Source organism: Symphalangus syndactylus, chromosome 6 (genome assembly GCF_028878055.3).
Source record: "Symphalangus syndactylus isolate Jambi chromosome 6, NHGRI_mSymSyn1-v2.1_pri, whole genome shotgun sequence".
Classification (NCBI taxonomy): domain Eukaryota; kingdom Metazoa; phylum Chordata; class Mammalia; order Primates; family Hylobatidae; genus Symphalangus; species Symphalangus syndactylus.
Window position 1 is genome coordinate 141815723 of NC_072428.2, and position 24318 is coordinate 141840040.

General features: G+C 41.5%; 1 protein-coding gene across 18 annotated transcripts in view; it reads right to left on the reverse strand.

Moving 5' to 3' along the window:
- The window catches only part of KMT2C (lysine methyltransferase 2C), a 306855-nt gene that overhangs the window by 280812 nt on the left and 1725 nt on the right, over positions 1-24318 (reverse strand). The gene's annotated exons all lie outside the window — the stretch shown is intronic.

Genomic DNA, 24318 nt, shown 5'->3' on the forward strand with positions numbered 1-24318 from the left:
AAAACGTTTTATCCTTAGGGTATTTTGGGGTTCTGGCCTTTTGTTGTGCCAGATCTAATACCACTTGATAAGACTTTCAGCTTCATCCCATCCCATCCTGCAACAATGTTTTCAGTAGGGCGGGATCCGCGGCTCCCAATCAAGTCCTGACAACCTGATCTCATGGCAGCGCCCACACAAGGAAAAAAAAAAAGAGCATTTTATTTCGTGCAACTTTTATGGCCCTGAGAATCTCCGACCCCCCACCCCCTCAACACACAATCAATCAATTGATCTCCCTCTCCCTCCCTCTCTCCCACCTCCCCACCATCTATGAGAAAGAGGAGGAGGAAGAAGGTGGAAGAAAAGGCACGAGTAGAGAAAGTAGATCCAACGTAAAGCAGGCGCCTAAAAAAGGTGGGATGGATTTCTCCAAAGCCCAGATCAAGGACTCTGCTACAGACCGCCAGTGGAGAATTCCTCTAAGGTTAACGCTTTAGTAACCACTTACAAGAACTTCCCCTGTCTACTGCTGAATTTCAAATAGCCCAACAGGTCCATTTAATTACTTTGTATTATTTAAAGAAATCTAGGATTTCTTTAAATAACAATAGGGAAACAAACACGTTTTAACATCATTTTGCATCACAATGTTAAAATCTTGGGTTAACTCCCTCAGTAAATCTCTAAATCCTTTCCAATCTACTATCTCTGGCCAGGAAGTCAAAATTGAAATATTAACCAACTAAAATGATCTTCATACTTTGGTCAATTTTGCAGAGCAAAAAATTTAAATAAATAAATAAATAAATAGATCTTCAATGTGTATCAAGGATGTCCTACTTGGGCCTCACTCTCCCAAACAGCCTATTTTCTTCCATTTAACAAAGGAAAATTTTCATTTAAACAAGTCTAATGAAGATGTTGCAACCTGGCCAAGAGCCGTGGCTCATGCCTGTAATCCCAACAGTTTGGGAGGCCAAGGCAGGCTGATCACTTGAGACAAGAGTTTGAGACCAGTCTGGCCAACACGGTGAAACCCGATCTCTACTAAAAATCCAAAAATTAGCCGGGCATCGTGGCGGGAAACTGTAATCCCAGCTACTCAGGAGGCTGAGGCAGGAGAATGACTTGAACCCGGGAGGCGGAGGTTGCAGTGAGCTGAGATCCTGCCACTGCACTCCAGCCTGGGTGACAGAGCAAGACTCCCTCTCAAAAAAATTTTTTTTAAATGTGCAAGCAATTTTTCTTCCTCATATTTATAGATGTTTATCATGGTTTTTCTTAAAAGTTTTTTAAACCACCTTTTCCAAACCTCAAAATGAGCATCTATAATTATGGACAATTATTCTCCTGGCTCCATAAACAATTCTGTTTTTCCTTCTGCAATTTTCTAATCCTCTCATGAAGCTGGCCAAATGTATTCTACTCCTGACACCAAACAACAAAAAAATAAACACGTAACTGCAGTCTACTTCTTTTGTTTTAATAAACAAACTAGCTTAAATGAACAGTGGTCTCGGATCACATAAGAATTTCAAAATAAATGATTTAAACACTTTAAATATTGTGGGAGGAGGGGGATGGTGCTGGTAAATAAGGGTCAAGTTCTGACTTTCTTATTGAGGCCAAGGTCAACAAATTACTTTTTTCAGATCTATAAAATCTTACCAACTCAGAATCCTGATTATAGATTATCATCTCCTACTCAATACTTTCCAAATCTACAATGATACAGGAATCCCACTAAAATTCAGAATAATTAAAAGGAGTTAAGATTTAAGACATAACCAAAGACCAGCCCCTCTACAAAGCAGTTGACCGTATAGTTCACGCTTGTATACAGATAGACAGACTAAGAACAAACTCTACACTTCTGAGAAAAAAAAAAAAAAAAAAAAACTAACAATGTAAATCTATTCTTTCATTACAACAATTTCTTTTTTCAGAGAAAGGGTCTCACTTTGTCCAGGCTGGAGTGCAGTGGTGCGATCTTACCTCACTGCAGCCTCGACCTTCTGGGTTCATATCATATTCCCACCTCAGCCTCCCGAGTAGCTGGGACTACTAATGCGGGCCACCACAGCTGGATAATTTATGTATTTTTTGTAGAGACGGGGTTTTGTCATGTTGCACAGGGTTTTGTCATGCTGCACAGCTCCTGAGCTCAAGCAATCCGCCTGCCTCAGCCTCCTAAAGTGCTAAGATTACAGGCGTAAGCCACTGCGCCCAGCCACAAAATTTTTAAATGTCATTCCAAAGAACCATCTATAATGAACTGTGAAATTATGTTAAATACATATGTTTAGAAGATACAATGTAACTTTCTAGTTTTTATTTCCACTGTAATGTAACTAACTTCAACTATGAATAAAATTCTACATAAGTTTCCATCTCAGGATTTTTGTTCTCTTTAAAGTTACAAAAATTGGCGGGGCGTGGTGGCTCACGCCTATAATCCCAGCACTTTGGGAGGCTGAGGCAGGTGGATCACCTGAGGTCAGGAGTTCGAGACCAGCCTAGCCAACACAGAAAAACCCCGTCTGTACTAAAACTACAAAAATTAGCCAGGTGTGGTGGCGGGCGCCTGTAATCCCAGCTACTTGGGAGGCTGAGGCAGGAAAACCGCTGGAACCCGGGAGGCAGAGGTTGCAGTGAGCCGAGATCACGCCACTGCACTCCAGTACGGGTGACAAGAGCAAGACTCCGTCTCAAAAAAAGAAAAAAAAAAATTTACAAAAGTCATTTAGAAAATCTATGAGTCCAGACGCGATGGCTCATGCCTGTAATCCCAGCACTCTGGGAGGCCAAGGCGGGCGGACCACTAGGTCAGGAGTTCAAGACCAGCCTGACCAACATTGTGAAACCCTGCCTCTACTAAAAATACAAAACTTAGCTGGGCGTGGTATCGCACGCCTGTGATCCCAGCTACTCAGGAGGCTGAGGCAGGAGAATCGCTTGAACCCAGGAGGCAGAGGTTGCAGTGAGCTAATACGGTGCCACTGCACTCCAGCCTGGGCGACATAGTGAGACTCTGTTTCAAAAAAAAAAAATGCATATGAAACACAAAAAGCTGGGTGTAGTGGCTCACACCTGTAATCCCAGCACTTTGGGAGGCCGGGGGGTGGAGGCAGATCACCTGAGGTCAGGAGTTCGAGACCAGCCTGACCAACATGGAGAAACCCCATCTCTACTAAAAATACAAAATTGGCCGGGCATGGTGGCGCATGCATGTAATCCCAGCTACTCGGGAGGCTGAGGCAGGAGTATCATTTGAACCTGGGAGGCAAAGGTTGCCATGAGCCGAGATTGTGCCATCACACTCCAGCCTGGGCAACAAGCACGAAACTCCATCTCAAAAACAGAAAGAAACACAAAGAGTTGCCATGTGAAAATTAATAAGATTTAATAAAAATACTGTATTTGGAAAAAATCTTTTTTTCTTTTTTTAGCTGGGATTACAGGTGCCCGGCATCATGCCTGGCTCATTTTGTATTTTTAGTAGAGAAGAGGTTTCACCATGTTGGTCAGGCTGATCTCAAACCCTAGACCTCAGGTGATCCACCCACCTCAGCATCCCAAAGTGCTAGGATTACAGGCATGAGCCACTGCACCCGGCCTTAACTATTTTTCATTAAGGTAATGAAATAAGTTAACTTCTCAATACTTTCTTTTTTTTTATCTTTTTGAGACAGGGTCTTGCTCTGCCACCAGGCTAGAGTGCAGTGGCATGATCACAGCTCACTACAGCCTCAATCTCCTGGCTCAAGCGATCCTCACTCTTCAGTCCCCTGAGCAGCTGGGGCAACAGGTGCATACCACATCCAGCTAATTTTTATTTTTTATTTTTTTGTGGAGACGGGATCTCACCATTTTACCAGACTGTTTTGAAATCCTGAGCTCAAGCTATCAACCTGCCTCCGCCTCCTAAAGTGCTGGGATTACAGGTGATGGCATCCGGCCTTCAATACTTTCTTGATGAAAGAGAAGACTTATTACTAGTCCTAGATTATTATGAAAAACAGCAATATCGGAACCAACCCAAATGTCCAACAACGATAGACTGGATTAAGAAAATGTGGCACATATACACCATGAAATACTATGCAGCCATAAAAAATGATGAGTTCATGTCCTTTGTAGGGACATGGATGAAACCGGAAACCATCATTCTCAGCAAACTATCGCCAAGGACAAAAAACCAAATACTGCATGTTCTCACTCATAGGCGGGAATTGAACAATGAGAACACATGGACACAGTAAGCGGAACATCACACTCCGGGGACTGTTGTGGGGTTGGGGGAGGGGGGAGGGATAGCATTAGGAGATATACCTAATGCTAAATGACAAGTTAATGGGTACAGCACACCAACATGGCGCTTGTATACATATGTAACAAACCTGCACATTGTGCACATGTACCCTAAAACTTAAAGTATAATAATAAAATTAAAAAAAAAGAAAAACAGCAATATCATGATTAAAATTTAGTTCCTCCTCCCAGTACTGTGTTCTATTAATTACACAAGAAATGGGAATGAACAAAAATAGACATTAAATCAAATGTTTTTTACTTTCTAAAAGTCAAAAATTTTAATGCTTTGTTCACCTAATCTACAAATATTTATCTTACTACTTCTATAAATAATTGAATAAAACCTTAAACGAACTAAAAGAAATAATGGGACTTTTCACTACACAAAAGATAATTATCTATACAATGAAATGAGGTGAAATTCTTAGAGCAAATGTCTTAAAATATGTCATACAACAAGCTTAAATTAATAATACGAAACAGTTAGAATGCCCCCACCCCAATAAACTATGGACAAAACACGACTGGGCAATTCACAAGAAATACAAGTAATAAAATTCAAAAAAAGGCTGGTGCGGTGGCTCATGCCTGTAATCCCAACACTTTGGGAGGCCGAGGCGGGTGGATCACGAGATCAGGTGCTCGAGACCAGCCTGGCCAACATAGTGAAACCCCATTTCTACTAAAAATACAAAAAATTAGCTGGGCGTGGTGGTGGGTGCCTGTAATCCCAGCTACTTGGGAGGCTGAGGCAGGAGAATTGCTTGAACCTGGGACGCAAAGGTTGCAGTAAGCCAAGATCGCACCACGGCACTCCAGCCTGGGCAACAGTGTGAGACTCAGGTCTCTAAGAAAAAAGAAAAAGAAATTCAAAATATTCATTAGTCCTACTAATCAAGTAAGTAAAAACTTAGAACTAAAGTACTTTTTTTCAGTTGTTAAGATAAAGATTTTAATATATCATACATGACAAAGGTTTGATAAAACTAGACCTATCACACATTGCTACTGACATTACAAACTGATGCAGCCTTTTTAGGGAGTGGCATTTCAAAACTTTAATAAAAATAAAAGATCAGGGCTGGGCATGGTGGCTCACGCCTGTAATCCAAGCATTCTGGGAGGCCAAGGCAGGGGAGATCACTTGAGGTCAGGAGTTCAAGACCAGCCTGGCCAACATGGCGAAACCCTGTATTTTTAGTATTCTACTAAAAATATAAAAATTAATCGGGCGTAGGCCAGGCGCGGTGGCTCACACCTGTAATCCCAGCACTCTGGGAGGCCGAGGCGGGCAGATCACGAGGTCAGGAGATCAAGACCATCCTAGCTAACACGGTGAAACCCCGTCTTTACTAAAAATACAAAAAAATGAGCCGGGCATGGTGGCAGGCGCCTGTAGTCCCAGCTACTCGGGAGGGAGGCTGAGGCCAGGAGAATTGCGTGAACCCAGGAGGCGGAGTTTGCAGTGAGCTGAGATCACGCCACTGCACTCCAGCCTGGGCGACAGAGCGAGACTCGTCTCAAAAAAAACAAACAACAACAAAAAAAAATTAGCCGGGCATGGTAGCGCACCTGTAATCCCAGCTACTTGGGAGGCTAAGACAGGAGAACCGCTTGATCTCAGGAGGTGGAGGCTGCAGGGAGCGGAGATCATGCCACTGCACTCCAGCCTGGGTGACAGAACAAGACTCTGTGTCAAAAAAAAAAAAAAATTCGATGTAATTTAAAAAAAATAAGAGATCAGGCCAGGCACGGTGGCTCACACCTGTAATCCCAGGACTTTGGGAAGCTGAAGCGGGCAGGTCACTTGAGGCAGGAGTTCAAGACTAGCCTGGCCAACATGGTAAACCTTGTCTCTACTAAAAATACAAAAATGAGCCAGGCATGGTGGCACACGCCTGTAATCCCAGCTATTCAGGGCGCTGACACATGAGAATCCCTTGAACCCAGGAGGCAGAGGTTGTGGAGAGCTGAGATGGCACCACTGCACTCTAGCCTGGTGACACAGCGAGACATCATCTCAAAAAAAAAAAAAAAAAGAGTTTATATTTATCTCAAAAAAAAAAAGAGTTTATATTTATCTCAAAAAAAAAGAGTTTATATTTATTGTTTGCTAAGACATCAAATATAAGGAAAAAATTTTAAAAAGTTCATATTTACTAAGAACTTACTAAGTAATAGGCACAGCTCACTGCAACCACTTCCTCCCAGGTTCAAGCGACTCTCCTGCCACAGCCTCCCAAGTAGCTGGGATTACAGGTGCCCACCACCATGCCTGGCTAACTTTTCTATTTTTACTAGAGATGGGTTTCACCGGGTTGGTCAGGCTGGTCTCAAACTCCTGACCTCAGGTGATCCATCCACCTCGGCCTCCCAAAGTGCTGGGATTACAGGCGTGAGCCACTGCACCTGGCCTCTAGCAGCTTTCTTAACACATATACCCTCTTTAAATCTTTTAATAATCCTGTGACAAAGATGCTATTATCATCTCTATTTTATAGGTAACAAACAGATACAGATTGAACAGCTTATACAAAGTCCAGCAACTAGAAAGTGATAAGACCAGAATCTGACAATAAGCAAACAGACATTAGAGCCTATATGCTTCTGAGTATCTATGAAGAATCAAAAAATGCTTTTCTTTTTTTTGAGACGGAGTCTTGCTCTATCGCCCAGGCTGGAGTGTAGTGGCAGGATCTCGGCTCACTGCAAGCTCCGCCTCCCGGGTTCACGCCATCTTCCTGCCTCAGCCTCCTGAGTAGCTGGGACTACAGGCGCCCGCCACCACACCCAGCTAATTTTTTGTATTTTTTAGTAGAGATGGGGTTTCACCACGTTAGCCGGGATGGTCTCGATCTCTTGACCTCGTGATCCACCCACCTCGGCCTCCCAAAGTGCTGGGATTACAGGCATGAGCCACCGTGCCCAGCCTCTTTCTTTTAAAAAAAAAAAAAAAAAAAAAGATGGGAGTCTCGCTCTGTCACCTAGGCTGGAGTGAAGTGGCACAATCTCGGCCCACTGCAACCTTTGCCTCAATACTCCTTCCTTAGCATCCCAAGTAGCTGGGACTACAGGTGTGCGCCACCACGCCCAGATAATTTTTGTATTTTAGTAGAGATGGGGATTCACCATGTTGGCCAGGCTGGTGTCAAACTCCTGACCTCATCTGATCCACCCACCTCAGCCTCCCAAAGTGCTGGGATTACAGGCGTGAGCCACCACGCCCGGACAAATGCTTATTTTTTAATCTAATTATCCTGCCTATGGTGATCTGTCCTACAAAAATAACCAAAATATGAAAAAGGCTTTATCTACAAAGAGGTCAGCCAGAGCATTACACATAGTAACAAAAGGCGGTAGGGGGAGAAGAGGAAGAGGAAAAGGGGAGACAGGTGTATGGTTACATAAATTATAGTGTGGTTACTCAGTTTTTTGTTGTTGTTTTGAGACAGAGTCTCACTCTGTCGCCCAGGCTGGAGTGCAATGGTGTGGTCTTGGCTCACTGCAACCTCTACCTCGCGGATTGAAGCGATTCTCCTGCCTCAGCCTCCTGCGTAGCTTAGACAACAGGCGCATGCCACCATACCTGGCTAATTTTTGTATTTTTAGTACAGTGGGGGTTTCACTATGTTGGCCAGCCTGGTCTCGAACTCCTGACCTTGTGATATGCCTGCCTCAGCCTTCCGAAGGGCTGGGATTACAGTCGTGAGTGACAGCACCCAGCCCTCAGTTTTACTCAATGGAAAATTAAGCACCCTTCAAAAATGTTATAAAGATTAACAATATGGAAATTTTCTTTTACATGTTACAAGAGGAAGTAGGCTACAAAACTCTACATGTACATAAGTAGTATCACAAAAACAAACTGTGTATATGAAAAAAGTTTGAAAGAGAATAGGTCAGGCTGGGTGTGGTAGCTGACGTCTATAATCTCAGCATTTTGAGAGGCCAAGGTGGGAGGATCACTTGAACCTACGAGTTTGAGACCAGCCTGGGAGACATAGTGAGACGACTGTCCCTACAGAAAAAGATTTGTTTTTAATTTAAAAGAAAAAAATAGACTGGGCATGGTGGCTCATGTCTGTAATCCCAGCATTTTGGGAGGCCAAGGCAGGTGGATCACAAGGTCAGGAGTTTGAGACCAGCCTGGCCAACATGGTGGAACCCCGTCTCTACTAAAAATACAAAAAATTAGCCGGGCATGGTGGCAGGCGCCTGTAATCCCAGCTAGTCAGGAGGCTGAGGCAGGAGAATCACTCGAACTCGGGAGACGGAGATTGCAGTGAGCCGAGATCATGCCACTGGGCTCCAGCCTGGGCAGCAGAGCGAGACTCTGTCTCCAAAAAAAAAGGCGGGGGGGAGAAAACAATTACATTTATAACAACATCAAAAACAATGAAATACTTAGGAATCAATTTAACAAAAAAAGTACAAGACCTGTGCATTGAAAATTGTAAAATATTACAAACAGAAATTAAAGATCAGAAATTATACCTCATTTGATACTTAATCACATGCAAAAAATCATTAGTTCCAGTTTTACAGTTGTTGTCGAAGTTATTTTTCTAACACAGATACAATGTCATACCTCTGTTTAACATCTTCAATGGCTCCCTACTGTTTACAGTTAATATTCAAAATGCCCATTTTACTTTCCCTTCCTCATTTCCTCCCATACTGGACTGTAGTCTCTTAAAAAGCAAAGGTCAGGGTCAGACACACCTGGATTCAAATCCTGACTCAATCACTTACAAGCTATATAAAAATTCATCCTTCATTTGTAAAACGTACTAATGATTCAACCCCATGTGATTAGTAATTATCAAAAAAGGTAACTTCTGGTAAGCACTAGTAGTGCCTAACACATAATAGCCAGGTACTAGTTTCTCACTCCCCCTTTTTCTCTTCAGTAAAGTCTGTTTTCATTTTTAAACACTCAACACAGATGTCTTCTTTCTTCAGTTCCTCTGAGATAAGTTCTTCCTTCTCTAAGCTTCCTCAGCACTTTCTGAAATCTATTGTAAAATGTGTCATTTGCATTATAGTTTGCACTGAGTTACGCGAAATTGAAGGTAGGGATCTTGCCTTATTTTGGTCTCTCTAGTGTATAATACACAGCAGATTCTCAGTATTTGATTTTGCCTGACATCCTCCTTGGGTGACTAATAGAGAGCAAATAGGAAAAGTAAATCTGACTAAGAATAAACCATGCTTTAGAAATGTACTTTGAAAGGAAGAGATTTTAAGTCACCTGTTATAGATTAGATTATAATCTAACACCCACACCGATCTGTGATGAACACACAGCATGAGCAAGAAATCAACCTTTGTGACTGATGCCACTAAGAATTGGGATTCTTTGTCACCATAACATATTCTATATATTCTGATATACACATTAAAGGAGTTTAGTATTTCTCTACATCATCCCTATCTCCAGTGTTTAGAATGTTCTACACAAAGTGGGAACTTCTGCACAGCAAAAGAGATTATCAACAGAGTAAACAACCTACAGAACGGGAGAAAATACCTGCAAACTATGCATTCAACAAAGGCCTGGCGTGGCTCAGTGGCTCACACCTGTAATCCCAGCACTTTGGGAGGCCAAGGTGGGTGATCACAAGGTCAGGAGATCGAGACCATTCTGGCCAACATGGTGAAACCCCATCTCTACTAAAAATACAAAAATTAGCTGGGTGCGGTGGTACACACCTGTAGTCCCAGCTACTCGGGAAGCTGAGGCAGGAGAATCGCTTGAACCCAGGAGGCAGAGGTTGCAGTGAGCCGAGATTGCACCACTGCACTCCAGCCTGGTAACAGAAAGAGACTCCATCTCAAAAAAATAAAAAGGCCTAATATACAGAATCTATAAGGAACTTAAATCAACAAGCAAAAAACTAGCATTAGGAGATATACCCAATGTAAATGATGAGTTAATGGGTGCAGCACACCAATATGGCTCATCTATACATATGTAACAAACCTGCACGTTGTGCACATGTACCCTAGAATTTAAAGTATAATAAAAAAAGTTTATAATAAAAAAAAAAACAAGCAAAAAACAACCCCATTTAAAAAATGGGCAAAGGGCATGAACAGACACTTCTCAAAAGAAGACATATATGTGGCCAACAAGCATATGAAAAAACGCTCAACACCACTTACCATTAGAGAAATGCAAATCAAAACCACAATGAGATACCATCTCACACAAGTCAGAATTGCTATGATTAAAAAGTCACACACACAAAAAAAAACATGTTGGCAATGTTGTAGAGAAAAGGGAAGGCTTACACACTGCTACTGGGAATGTTAATTAGTTCAGCCACTGTCGAACTTTCAGCCACTTTGGGGATTTCTCAAAGAGCTGAGAACTACCATTCAATCCAGGAATCCCATTACTGGGTATATACCCAAATTAACAGAAATTGTTCTACCATAAAGACACACATATACATATGTTCATCACAGGACTTCGCACAACAGCAAAGACATGGAATCAACCTAAATGCCCATCAACAGCGGACCGGATAAAGAAAACATGGTACATATACAAGACAGAATACTGTGCAGCCATAAAAAAAGAATGAAATTATCCTTTGCAACAGCATGGATGCAGCTGGAGGCCATTATTCGTAAGCGAATTAATTAACAGAAAGCCAAATACTGTGTGTTCTGACTTCCAAGTGGGAGCTAAACATTAAGTACATGTGGACACAGAGGGGACCAAGAGACACCAAGGCTTACTCGAGCGTGGAGGCTGGGAGGAAGGTGAAAATCCAAAAACCACCTATTGGGTACTATGCTCACTATCTGAGTGACAAAATGATTTGTGCACTAAGCCTCAGCAACATGCAATGTGCCCGTGTTAACAAATCTGTGCATGTAACCCCTGAACCTAAAATAAAACCTGGAAGGAAAAAAAACAAGTGGGAACTCAGGTTTATTAGAAAACTTTAAAATACAGAATGAATGTAGGACATTTTTAAAGAGAATAGTCAAAGGTTAGCAGAATAACCAAATGTTTTCAATGAAAAGATTACAAAAGTTGAAGTAATCACATTTTTAAAAAGCACAGAGTTAGCATATAAATGGGAGCATGCTTTTACTCTCCTCTTCACCCAAAATACATACTTCTACTACTTCCTCACCATGCTCAGGTCAAAAACTGGGGGCTTAGGGCTGGGCGCAGTGGCTCATACCTGTAATCCCAGCACTTTGGGAGGACAAGGCAAGTGGATCACCTGAGGTCAGTATTTCGAGACCAGCCTGGCCAACATGGCGAAACCCCGTCTCTACTAAAAAAAAAAAAAAAAAAATTAGCCAGGCGTGGTGGCAGATGCCGTAATCACAGCTACTAGGGAGGCTGAGACACGAGAATCGCTTGAACTCGGGAGGCGGAGGTTGCAGTGAGCCAAGATCGCATCACTGCACTCCAGCCGTGCGACAGAGCAAGACTCTGTCTCAAAAAAAAAAAAAAAAAAAAAAAAAACCCTGGGGGCTCAGGATTCAACAAAGCATTATTAAAAGCAGTCACTACCAATCAACTGGGCCTCAACATGAAATCATCTGCCATCGCAAGAACTTCAGTATCATGAGTCTCACACGTGAGAAAATTAGGCCTATGGTGATAAACCAATTGCTCAAAGTGGTAAAGACTATTTACTGGCTACTTCTGTAATATTTATTCCCACCATCAGTAACCAGACTTTGAATCTATTCTAGGTAGCAAGGTACTCATCTAAAAAAACCACATTCCCGACCAGGCGCAGTGGCTCAAGCCTGTAATCCCAGCACCTCGGGAGGCCGAGGCAGGCAGATCACAAGGTCAGATCAAGATCATCCTGGCTAACACGGTGAAACCCCATCTCTAATAAAAATACAAAAAAATAGCCAGGCATGGTGGCCTGCAGTCCCAGCTACTCAGGAGATGGAGGCAGGAGAATGGCATGAACCCGGGAGGCGGAGCTTACAGTGAGCCAAGATCATGCCACTGCACTCCAGCCTGGGCAACAGAGCGAGTCTCCGTCTCAAAAAAAAAAAAAAAGAAAAGAAAAAAAAAAACTACATTCCCAGCCGGGTGCGGTGGCTCACGCCTGTAATTCCAAAACTTTGGGAGGCAAAGGCAGGTGGATCACCGGAGGTCAGGAGTTCGTACCAGCCTGACCAACATAGTGAAACCCTGTCTCTACTAAAAATACAAAAATTAGCCAGGTGCGGTGGTGCATGCCTGTAATCCCAGCTACTTGGGAGGCTGAGGCAGGAGAATCGCTTGAACCCGGGAAGTGGAGGTTGCAGTGAGCCAAAATCGTGTCATTGCGCTCCAGCCTGCATGACAGAGTGAGACTCTGTCTCAAAAAACAAACAAACAAACTACATTCGCAGTCTCCTTTGCAGCTACAGGTAGCCATGTGAACTCTGTGATAGTTCTAGCCAATTATATGTAAGTGAAAACATACAACACTTCTTCAAAGGAAGAGGCTGTGTGCCCTTGGACTCCTTTCTATATTTTGCTTCATGGGACATGCAGGTAATGTAATTGGGACTTTAGTAGCCATCAAGGAATCTTAGGGCAAAGGCCACATCCTAGAAATGTCTGAGGAGTTAGATAAAGGGAGACATCCCTGATGACTTTGCAGTGTAGAGGAACAATACCAGCCTCAGTACCTACCGTCCAGATTTTGAAGTGAAACAGAAATAAACACTCCTGTTCAAGTCATTATTATTACAGCGTTTTCAATCACATAAAGACAAACCTAGTCCTTACTGATATACCCAGCTGTTAAGAATTGGCCCAGAAATAGAAATCAGTTCTTCTGACAAGAGTCCAAGATGCTCAAATATACAAAGACCTCTGTACAAGTCAAAAAAAAAAAAAAAAAAGTAAAACTATATCCTTTTTAGGGTTGATATTCATAACTGTTTTATCTTCCTATTCTGTATGACCTAACTATAGCCCAATATACACTGCGACAATTCCCTTTTTAAATACTAAACTCCTCAATAATAAAAATCTCTATTTCAAAATACTTTAGAAAAATAAAGGGCAAGGTTAAGGAGCAACTTTATTTAACTATTTCAGTAAAAGAGGTCGGAAAATAATGATTTTTATCACTTGTATCCCAAATACATTTTTTTTTTCTGAGACCGGGTCTTGTTCTGTCACCCAGGCTGGGTGGGGTGCAGTGGCAGGATCATAGCTCACTGCAGCCTCCAACTCCTCTGCTCAAGTGATCCTCCCACCTCAACCTCCTGAGTAGCTGAGACTATAGGCATGTACTACCACACCCAGCTCCAAATACTCTTTGTTCTTAGAGTCCCTTAATTCAGAAAACTATCTGCTTCCAGCAAAACAGATTAAAACAACCAGCATTTTACTTATTTATGATTTTGTAACTTGGGCTGAGCTTAGCTAGGTGGTTCCTCTGTTCATCTTTTTTGTGTGTGAGAGACAGAAACAAGGTTTCACTCTGTCGCCCAGGCTGGAGTGCAATGGCAAGATAATTGCTCACTGTAGCCTCACCCTCCTGGGCTTGACCAATCCTCCCACCTCAGCCTCCTGAGTAGCTAGGACTACAGAGACATGCCACCACACCCAGCTAATTTCTGTATTTTTTTGTAGACACAGTGTCTTGCTATATTGCCCGGGCTGGTCTTGAACTCCTGGGCTCAGGTGTTCCACATGCCTTGGCCTCCCAGAGTGCTGGGACTGCACAGTCATAAGCCACCACGCCGGCCCATTCGCTAATCTTACTAATCACTTTTGTGTCTGTATTCAACAGGCAAGTCAACTAAAGGCTGAAGGCAACCAGGACACTGAGATAGTTACGCCTCCCTCTTTCCATATAGTCCTGGAATCTCTTCCTCTCCACATCATCTCTCCAGCAAGGTATGACAGCTTCTTGCACGGCAGCAACTCAGAGCTCCCAAGAGTACAAAAGTAGAAGCTGCCTGACATGCTCAAGGCTTGTACCCAAATATAGCAGTGTCATTTTTGCTATGTTCTACTGGTTAAAGTGAGTCACAGGGCTAGGCAAGATACAAAGAGAGGTGACTATACAATGGCATGAATACCCATAGGCATGATTTACTATGGGTCACCAATACAGTAGACTACCATCTCCTCCTTTATTTGCTGTACAGGTAACACCTTAATATATGACTTCTAATATTCCATAATCTCTCTGGGACTCAGTTATCTATAAAATGAGGGGTTAGACTCAATCTTCTTGAATTCTCATCTATTAATAATTTTAATATTCTACAACCCTTTAAGTATGAAAAGTCTAATATAAGAAAAACTTAGGGCCAGGCACAGTGGCTCACACCTGTAATCCCTGCACTTTGGAAGGCCAAGGTGGGTGTATCACCTGAGGAGTTCGAAACCAACCTGGCCAACATGGTGAAACCCCGTCTCTATTAAAAATACAAAAATTAGCCAGGCATGGTGGCGGGGCGCCTGTACTCTCAGCTACTCCGGGGTCTGAGGAAGGAGAATCGCTGGAACCCGGGAGGCAGAGGTTGCAGTAAGCGGAGATTTGTGCCACTGCACTCCAGCCAGGGTGACAAGAGCGAAACTCCATCTCAAAAACAAAGAAACACATGGCCATACTGACCAAACACCTCAACTATGGTAGAACAATCCAATGATGAGAACTTTAAGGTAAAGAATATGGTTATGTTTCATTTTGTCATTTTATATTCAACTATGTGCTTATTCCAAATGTGGTACATATGACTAGAATCTCAAAGATCAGGAAATCAAGGAAATTATTTTTTTGCTAGGCTCCACTAAAAGAACAAAACCACACTGACTTCACTGAGACCATCAAGTATGCTGCTTCTAATGTACATCGATTACAGTAAGGTGTAAAGATTTAAAGTGACCAAGGATAAAAGATGTAAGAAATCATTTTAAAACCACCTAAAACAAGTCTCACTGAGGGAGGCCTACTAATAAAACCCTAGCCAGCAGAGTTATAATATGTAAAAATCTACTCTAACAACATTTAAAAGTTTGAGCAATAAAAAATTTTGGAATAATATTACTACATATACAACTCCTAGGGAATTGCTTTGGCTGTTTTTCGTGTATTGCTCATAATGAAAAACATTTCATAGAGATTTCTGCTGACCTAGCTTTCTTAAAATCTTTCTTCTATTTATTGGGGACATCTGCATACAAAGAAAATCTTTGCCACCCCACTATCCCTGCCTCCAATAACAACTGCATTATTTTATGTCATAGCTTTTTTTTTTTTTTTTTTGGGAGATAGGGTCTCACTCTGACAACCAGGCTGGAGTGCAGTGGCATGATCACGGCTCACTGTAGCTTCCAACTCCTGGGCTCAAGCAATCCTTCCATCTCAGCCTCCCAAATAACTGGAACTACAAGTGCATACCACCGCATCCAGCTATTTTTAATTTTTTGTAGAGATGGGGATCTCACTATGTTGCCCAGGCTGGTCTCAAACTCCTAGACTTAAGCAATCCTCCTACCTTTGCTTCCCAAAGTACTGGGATTACAGGTGTGAGCCAACATACCCAGCCTTATATCATGGCATTTTTAGAGTGAGTTTGGTTTCTAATCACTTCTGTCTCTAAATAGTTTGTAACAGGCAACTGATTGACTGATAATTGATGATTAGTGGCAATGACAGTAACAACAGTAGTTAAATCCTTACAACAGCACCTCTTAATAGGACTTAGTCTATGCCAGAAACTGTTCTAAATTCTACACATATATATAAATTCACAACAATCCTAAATTAGGTGTATTATTATGTCCTCTCTACAAGTGAGGCAACCATAGCACAAAAAATTTACATAACTTGCCCAAGGCCAAACAGCTAATATATGTAGTACAACCTAGACTTGAATCCAGAAGGTCTAGGCTCTATAATCAGTGATGCCCCCAGAATTGGTTTTCTCATTTGTCAAATGATTTACTATTTTTGAAGTATTAGATTTTTTTAATGCATAAATGTATATTGAAAGAATATACTCCCCAGAGTTTGTTTTTTTTTTTTGTTTGTTTTTGAGACAGAGTCTCACTCTGTCGCCCAGGCTGGATTGCAATGGCACGATTTCGGCTCACTGCAAACTCTGCCACCCAGGTTCACGCAATTCTCCTGCCTCAGCCTCCCGAGTAGCTGGGATTACAGGCACCTGCCACCATGACTGGCTAATTTTTGTAGTTTTAATAGAGACGGGGTTTCACCATCTTGGCCAGGCTGGTCTTGAACTCCTGACCTCGTGACTCACCCTCCTGGCCTCCCAAAGTGCTGGGATTACAGGCGTGAGCCACCGTGCCGGGCCCCCAGCGTATTAATATTTATTATGTATTCTTCCCAATATTTTTATATGCACAAAATACACGCACAGTTTGGGTTTATGTGCTTTTTACAAAATAAAGTTACTACTAAACTTACTGCTTTACAACTTTTAGAAAGGTTTTTCTCTAGTTCAGCAATGTATCATAGACATTCTCCCACTTCAGGGCCCACAGATCTATCTCTATGTCTTGATTTAAAACTGCATGGTAGTCCATTGATGGGTATTTTGTTGTTGCCAACTTTTCTCTACTACTAATACTGCTGCCATGAGTATCTTGTATGTATATGTTGTCCATCTGTAATGAGAATATATTCTGATTTCCTTTCTTGTTTTTCCGGGTATAATTGGTCCCCTATCTCCTAAGGGCAACAAAGCATCCTAATCCTTTACTATTTCCCATACGCCATATTCTCAGTGATTACATGTTAAGTCACATCTTTAAATACTTATCCTAATCAATTCCTCAACTCCAGTCCTACTTCCCCGAATGCTTAGCAGGCATCCCATCTATCTGGATGCCTGCTACGACATCTATGCCAGAAACTTCCGAATTCCTCCTTTGCAGTGACTGGAATCTTCCTCCCCATTCATACTACCAACATTCTACACTTTGGCTTGATCACTCACACTACAACTATTGTAACAGCCTATTATCTCTGCCTCCAGGTAACTCCTGTCTCCATATTATTACCAGGGTGTTTTTTTTAAATAATAGGCATCATTAAATCACCAAGTATTTGAGTGCCTACATTCAAATGCATAAATGCTAAACAGAATACAAAGTAATTTAGTAAGGTTCCTATCTTCAAGAATACTGTAAATACCTGCTTTGAAAACTTTCATTTAAAAAATAAAATAACCGGGCATAAAGCAGAGATTGAGACCTGTAGTGCCCTGGTGGTCCACAGATTAAACCTAGCCTACAAAGTGTAGGCGCAAATACTGTTTTAGATTCTAATTAATGAAAAACACTTAAAATCCAAGTTAAAAATCATAAAAAGGGCTGGGCGTGGTGCCTCAGGCCTGTAATCCCAGCATTTTGGGAGGCTGAGGCAGGTGGATCACCTGAGGTCAGGAGTTTGAGACCAGCCTGGCCAACATGGTGAAACCCCGTCTCTACTAAAAATACAAAAAAAAAAAAAAAAAAAAAACTAGCCGGGCATGGTGGTGGGCGCTGGTAATCCTGGCTACTCAGGAGGCTAAGGAAGGAGAATCGCTTGTACCCAGGAGGCGGAGGTTGCAGTGAGCCGAGATCACACCATTGCACTCTAGCCTGGGCAACAAGAGTAAAACTCCATCTCAAAAAAGAAAAAAAAAAAAATCATAAAAATCCAAGTTTCTGTCTTCTTGAAAAATCTAGAAACAGCATCTCAAATAGCAACCATCAGCCAGAATTCTGTATCAGTTTCATCTTAAGCAGGGTATAAGAACTCCTGCACTCCAGCCTGGGTGACAGAGCAAGACTCTGTCTCAAAAAAAAAAAAAAAAAAAAAAAAAAAAAAAGAACTCCTAGACTTCCCCAAGGCTGTTTTTATTTCCCATTTTCTCCCCAACCCAAGGTCTAAAGTGTCAGTTGTCAGATTCTTAGAAACAGCCTACCGTTCATTTAAATTGCTTACCTGCTCCCTGTAAACAGTTTATAACTCCTGGACTACAGGATAAAGCCCAAATTCATGAGTCTGGCATTCAAGAACTATCACAGCTTGGCCTCACCACTACACGCAGCCTCTGTTCTAGTCACACAGTCACACGCCACCCCACCTTTTACACCTCCTTCCCTCAATAATTTCATTCACATTGCTCCCTCACACACTCATTTTCTTGTCATTCTACTTGGCTAAATCCCACCAATCCTTCAAGGTCTAATTCAAATACTACTTCCTCCAAATCTTTGAGCACCCCTCTAGGCCACAATAAATCTTCCAAGGTTGACTGTTCATCCCAGGACATATTTAGCACTTCGTAGCTCTTTAAATAACATGTACCAAATGAAAGATCTAAAAAGTTACACAAAAGTATAGAAAACTTGCGACTTGTTAAACAATTTTACATTTGTGGATCATATGTAGTTACTGCCATCACAAAATTAACAGCAGAAACAAAGTGAAACAATTTTCCTACCTTTTACCTGAGGCTTTTTCTAGAATATTACAAAGTGCGAAAAGAGCTGTGTCGTTTCTGTTTCTCTCAACTTGTGCTCTTAAGTCCTTCAAATTCTGCAAATAAAGGGATCGACACTTCCAATTATAAATTCAAGATTGGTCTATTACTTTTTTTTTTTCTTTCTGAGACGGAGTCTCACTCTGTCGCCCAAGCTGGTGTGCAATAGCACGATCTCAGCTCACTGCAACCTCTGCCTCCTGGGTTCAAGCAATTCTCCTGCCTCAGCCTCCCGAGTCAGTGGGACTATAGGTACCCGCCACCACGCCTGGCTAATTTTTGTATTTTTAGTAGAGACGGGGTTTCACCATATTGGCCAGGCTGGTCTCCCACTCCTGACCTTGTGATCCGCCCACCTTAGCCTCCCAAAGTGCTGGGATTACAGGTGTGAGCCACCATGCCCAGCCTTTCTATTACATTTTTATAGATAACCACCAGCATATATATACAAGCAATGGCTATAATAAAAAAAAGAAATAATCTCAGCCGGGCATCGTGCTGTAATCCCAGCACTTTGGGAGTGCCGAGGCAGGCAGATCACCTGAGGTCAGGAGTTTGAGACCAGCCTGGCCAACATGGTGAACACCCATCTCTACTAAAAACACAAAAATTAGCTGGGTGTTGTGGCATGCGCCTGTAATCCCAGCTTTTTGGGAGGCTGAGCCAGGAGAATTGCTTGAATCCGGAGGGCAGCGGCTGCAGTGAGCCAGGATCATGCCACTGCACTCCAGCCTGGGCAAGAGAGTGAGACTCTGTCTCAAAAAAAAAAAAAAAAACAAACAAAAAAAAAACAAAACAGAAATCATCTCTATTCTACTTCATAACTTTTGCAACTTATCCTGCCAACAAGTTCTCAAAATAACCACTGTAGCACAAACATGATAAAGAAAATGTTTAAAGAGAAAAGGAAGAGATTAATCAGCTTTCTGATATTAAGAGATAAAAATGGACCAAAACAACATAGAAAAAAAAAAAGTAAAGGCAAACACAAACTCACACGCTGACTGGAAAGTTTATTCCGTGGCAGCTAAAAATTGTTTGGCCCAAACATCTCACAGATTAAAAACTAAATCACAACCTAGCGAGGGTATCTAACGTGTCCCCACCAGGCAAAAGTGCAGAGAGACCATCTAATGTTCCTATTTATTTATTTAGAGAGTCCTGCTCTGTCACCTGACTAGAGTGTAGTGGTGTGATGTCAGTTCACTGCAGCCTCAACCTCCAAGCCTCACCACAATCTTCTCTCAGCTCAGTCTCCAGAGTGGTTGGGACTACAGGTGCCTACCACCACGCCCAGCTAATTTTTTTGTAGAGACAAGGCCTCACTTTGTTGCCCAGGCTGGTCTCAAACTCCTTTTAAACGAGGATTAAGTGATCCTCCTGACTCAGTCTCCCGAAAGTGCTGGGATTACATGTATCAGCCACCACACCCATCCTTGATGTCCTTTATAACTGAAAACTGACCAATTTTCACCTTGGAAGGTCAATGAAGTTTCACGAAGCCCCTCCGTCATAAACTAAAAGTGACTTAAGTTTACACAGTTGGACGACCACTGTCTACCCAGAGAAACCTGACTGTGGTCTGGGAAATTTTGCAGTTTTGAGGAATAGAGGAATGAGAGGAAACAGTGTGGCTTGTCACTCAGCAAATTGACAACAAATCTGGCATTATGGAATTAACTGAAATAGCAGGAAAATGTAATAAATCGCAAGTTTCAGAATGGGAAAACAAATTGTTGTGATACTTTTAAATTTCCATGGAAATCCATGTTGACCAAGTTTACATATTAGTAACCAATACGTAAATTGGTAAGTTTACATATTAGTAACCAGTATGTGAATTTATATATTAGTAAACACTAAATTTGTATAATAGACTAAAAATAACATATTCTCAAATATTAGAAATTCCCTGGGCCAGGCGCGGTGGCTCACGCCTGTAATCCCAGCACTTTGGGAGGCCGAGGCAGGCAGATCACGAGGTCAAGAGATTGAGACCACCCTGGCTAACACGGTGAAACCCCGTCTCTACTAAAAATACAAAAATTAGTCAGGCATGGTGGCACGTGCCTGTAGGCCCAGCTACTCTAGCTACTTGGGAGGCTGAGACAGGAGAATCGCTTGAACCCGGGAGGCGGAAGTTGCAGCGAGCCAAGATCGTACCACTGCACTCCAGCCTGGGCCACAGAGCAAGACTCTGCCAAAAAAAAAAAAAAAAAACAGGTTCTTATTCATGGGAATTTCAGGTCAGGTTAAAGAACAACCTTCTAACAGGTAAGTGAGGGTAGCAATCCTGAACCAACTTTTCAACTGAATTAAAACATTTCAGTGCCTATTGAGTCCCAGAGACCAATAACTATCAAAAGTTTTATCAAATCTCTTGGACAATAAATTATTAAGAATTGCTGTCATAAAAATTACAAATTTGCATTATCTCAAAAAGCATGAATAATAGTGCTATCACTCAACTATAAAATTGTTTTATTAAATGGTATATATTGTAATGTAGTACAGTTTTCTATCACTTATTTCAAATTCACAGCTATGAAAAGGAGAAATTTTGTTGGGGGAAGGGCGTTACAAATACAGAGTAGCAACCTAGCCATTTTTGCTGGTCCTTGTAATGACAATCACTGGTTGTGCCTAATTTTTCTACAACAATAATGCTTATGGTGGCTCTCTAATAATAGCAATTGCCGTCTGAAAAGAAAGTGGTTCAGGGTATAAAGAGTTTACTCAAAAAGGGCCAAGGATAGTGCTTCAGAAATCCTATCCCTACCACCTGCTGCTTCTGTACACCCACCCCCATCCCCCACACCCACACCCATTTCTAACATCAACTTTCATGAACTAGTAAGAAACACAGTAGAGTAGAATGTCTCTTTGGCTTCCCAACTTGGTAATGTGAATTTACGGTGCAAGGATGGAAAAAATAAAAGCTTCAGAAAAATTTTTTAACATTAACACAAAAATAATCAGATCTTTAATATGTGCATATTCTGACAGAGGCTTGCCGATGGTTAAGACCTGTGCCTCTGATAAAGATTATGAACTACTCCAAATTATCAAATAATTTGATACTTTTTACAGTTAAGGAGAACTTTCAAATGAATGTAAATTTCACTGTGCCACTTGACATTTGTACAACAGGAAACCTCTATGTACTTACTTTTCCAACTCTAAGATTAATAGCTTCAGTTCAAGTTTCTTGATTTTAGGTAGTAAACAAAATTTTAAGATATTTATAGTTAATGTAAAAGCCATAACTATATAGCTATGCTTTTTATTCATGACAAAATACACAAAAGCAATCTAGCTAACACTGTAAGATAAGAAAATGCTTTATTTACCTAATTATTAAAAATTTAAACTTGAGGAAAGTGTAATTGGTGGTCCATGTTTTTTTAAGCCAAAGATAAATACACAAATCCACTTTATTGTCAAAAGGCACCTTCTCAGCCGGGTGCAGTGGCTCACGCCTGTAATCCTGGCACTTTGGGAGGCTGAGGCGGGTGGATTACCTGAGGTCGGGGTTTCAAGACCAGCCTGGCAAACATGGTGAAACCCTGTCTCTACTAAAAATACAAAAAATTAGCTGGGTGCGATGGCACACACCTGTAATCCCAGCTACTCTGGAGGCTGAGGCAGGAGAATCGCTTGAATACAGGAGGCGGAGGTTGTGGTGAGCCGAGATCATACCACTGCACTACAGCCTGGGCTACAGAGCAAGACTTCGTGCAGAAAAAAAAAAAAAAAAAAAAAGGCATCTTCTCTACTTAATGTAACTCACTAAGTTAATGAACATCTAAGTAACATGAGCAACTTAAAATATCTCTATGGTATTTAGCAAAGAAGATTAATTTTCATTTCTCAGATGAATTATTTGCAATTTCACATAATTTCACTGGTTACAAACCTAATTTACACTGGTTACACATAAGTTTCACTTTCAGGGTCTTTACTACCCAACTACAGGGTCTTTTCTGCATGGATTCTTATACAGTATAGAGATACACAATTGAAAAACCTTCTCTTTGCTTTCCAATTCATATGTTAGTTTCCATTTACATGTTTCTAAAAACAACTGGAGATTCCATTCCCTTCAAGAGACACAATTTCAAAAAAATAGCTCTAAGAAGTTTAGACCCGTCAAATTTACCAGTAGACTTTACTTTCCTATAAAGAAAGCAGCACTAGTTTTCAAATCTAAAAGAAAAAGCTCTCTACAGCCTTACATTTGTTCTAAATATTTCCAAAAGTTTTGATGTTTCATAGTTAGATTATACTGTTATTCAGCAGAAATTTTTTTTCTTCTCCAAAGGCTACCTATTTCTTCATAATATGAGATTAAGAATTAAAATAATAAAGTGGCAATACCCTAATCGTCCAGTGCACTCAGGAGCTGCACTAATACAAATGAGCTCATTTCAAAAGTAGGGTGTGTGCGAGTGTGCGCGTGCGAGTGTGCGCGTGCACACGCACGCCCTTACAGGAGTATGGAGTGTGGGGTGTGACAACATAGATCTAATCTTTCTGGAGTAAGAATTCAAATGCAAATTTAAAACAATAATTGCAAATTAATGTTCAGTAAGAGATGAAGAAATGCTTTGCAAATAATGAAATGGGAGGCAATCAAGGTAAAACCCCAATATGGCTTGTCCTGAGTTGCTTTAAAGGACGCAAAAAAGTGGCTTAGACGTCTAAAAATTACTTAAACCTCCACTTCCTTCTCCAAATTTCAGTTAATATAGAATAAGGGCATTTTATACTTGCCATTATATTACAACGCAAGTGGCACAGTAAGTAAGTCCTAACTTTGTATCACGAAGAAGCTAACGTAATAATGTACACACATCCTGTACTTGCTTCCCTCACGATTATCACAGCTAGGTAAGAGCTGGCAATAAAATATGGAGGCAAGTTGAAGGCCCTGAATCATTTTCATAGTAAAAGGACAGCGGGGCAAGAAAAGAGCACATTCAAGAGCTTAATGGGTTCCCACAACCCAACTATGCTATGCCTCAGTTCACGCTACTATTTTTACTACAAATCACCAAACAACAATACTATTACTAAGTGAATGCACCCGAACCAAAGAAACAGCCTATCCATAATCGTGCTGGCTTCCTTCACGTCCCAGCGAACCCTTCCACTCCCGACAGTTCAATGAGAATATCATCTCATGAAATGAGTAAGCACACACGCCATTCTACAACTTCGAGAGACATTCACAGTTCTTCCACGGTACACGCGAGAGCCACAGAAGCCGAGCAGTTCCCTGGCACTAAAACGGGTTTCTTAATTTACAAGCAAAGCAGTCAAATAACCATTCTGTAAGAAGACATTTCTGGTCCTCTAATAAGCTGGTATCCAGCCCTACTGTACGCTGAAAGGCAGGCGATCCTATTCCCAAGCCCCTTACAACTAAGACTTATGAGGGAAGCGACATGTACATCTGCACTCTCTCCGAATAAGTGCTCTTGGTATTCTGCCTTACGAGGGGACACTGGCTACGTCTCCAAAACT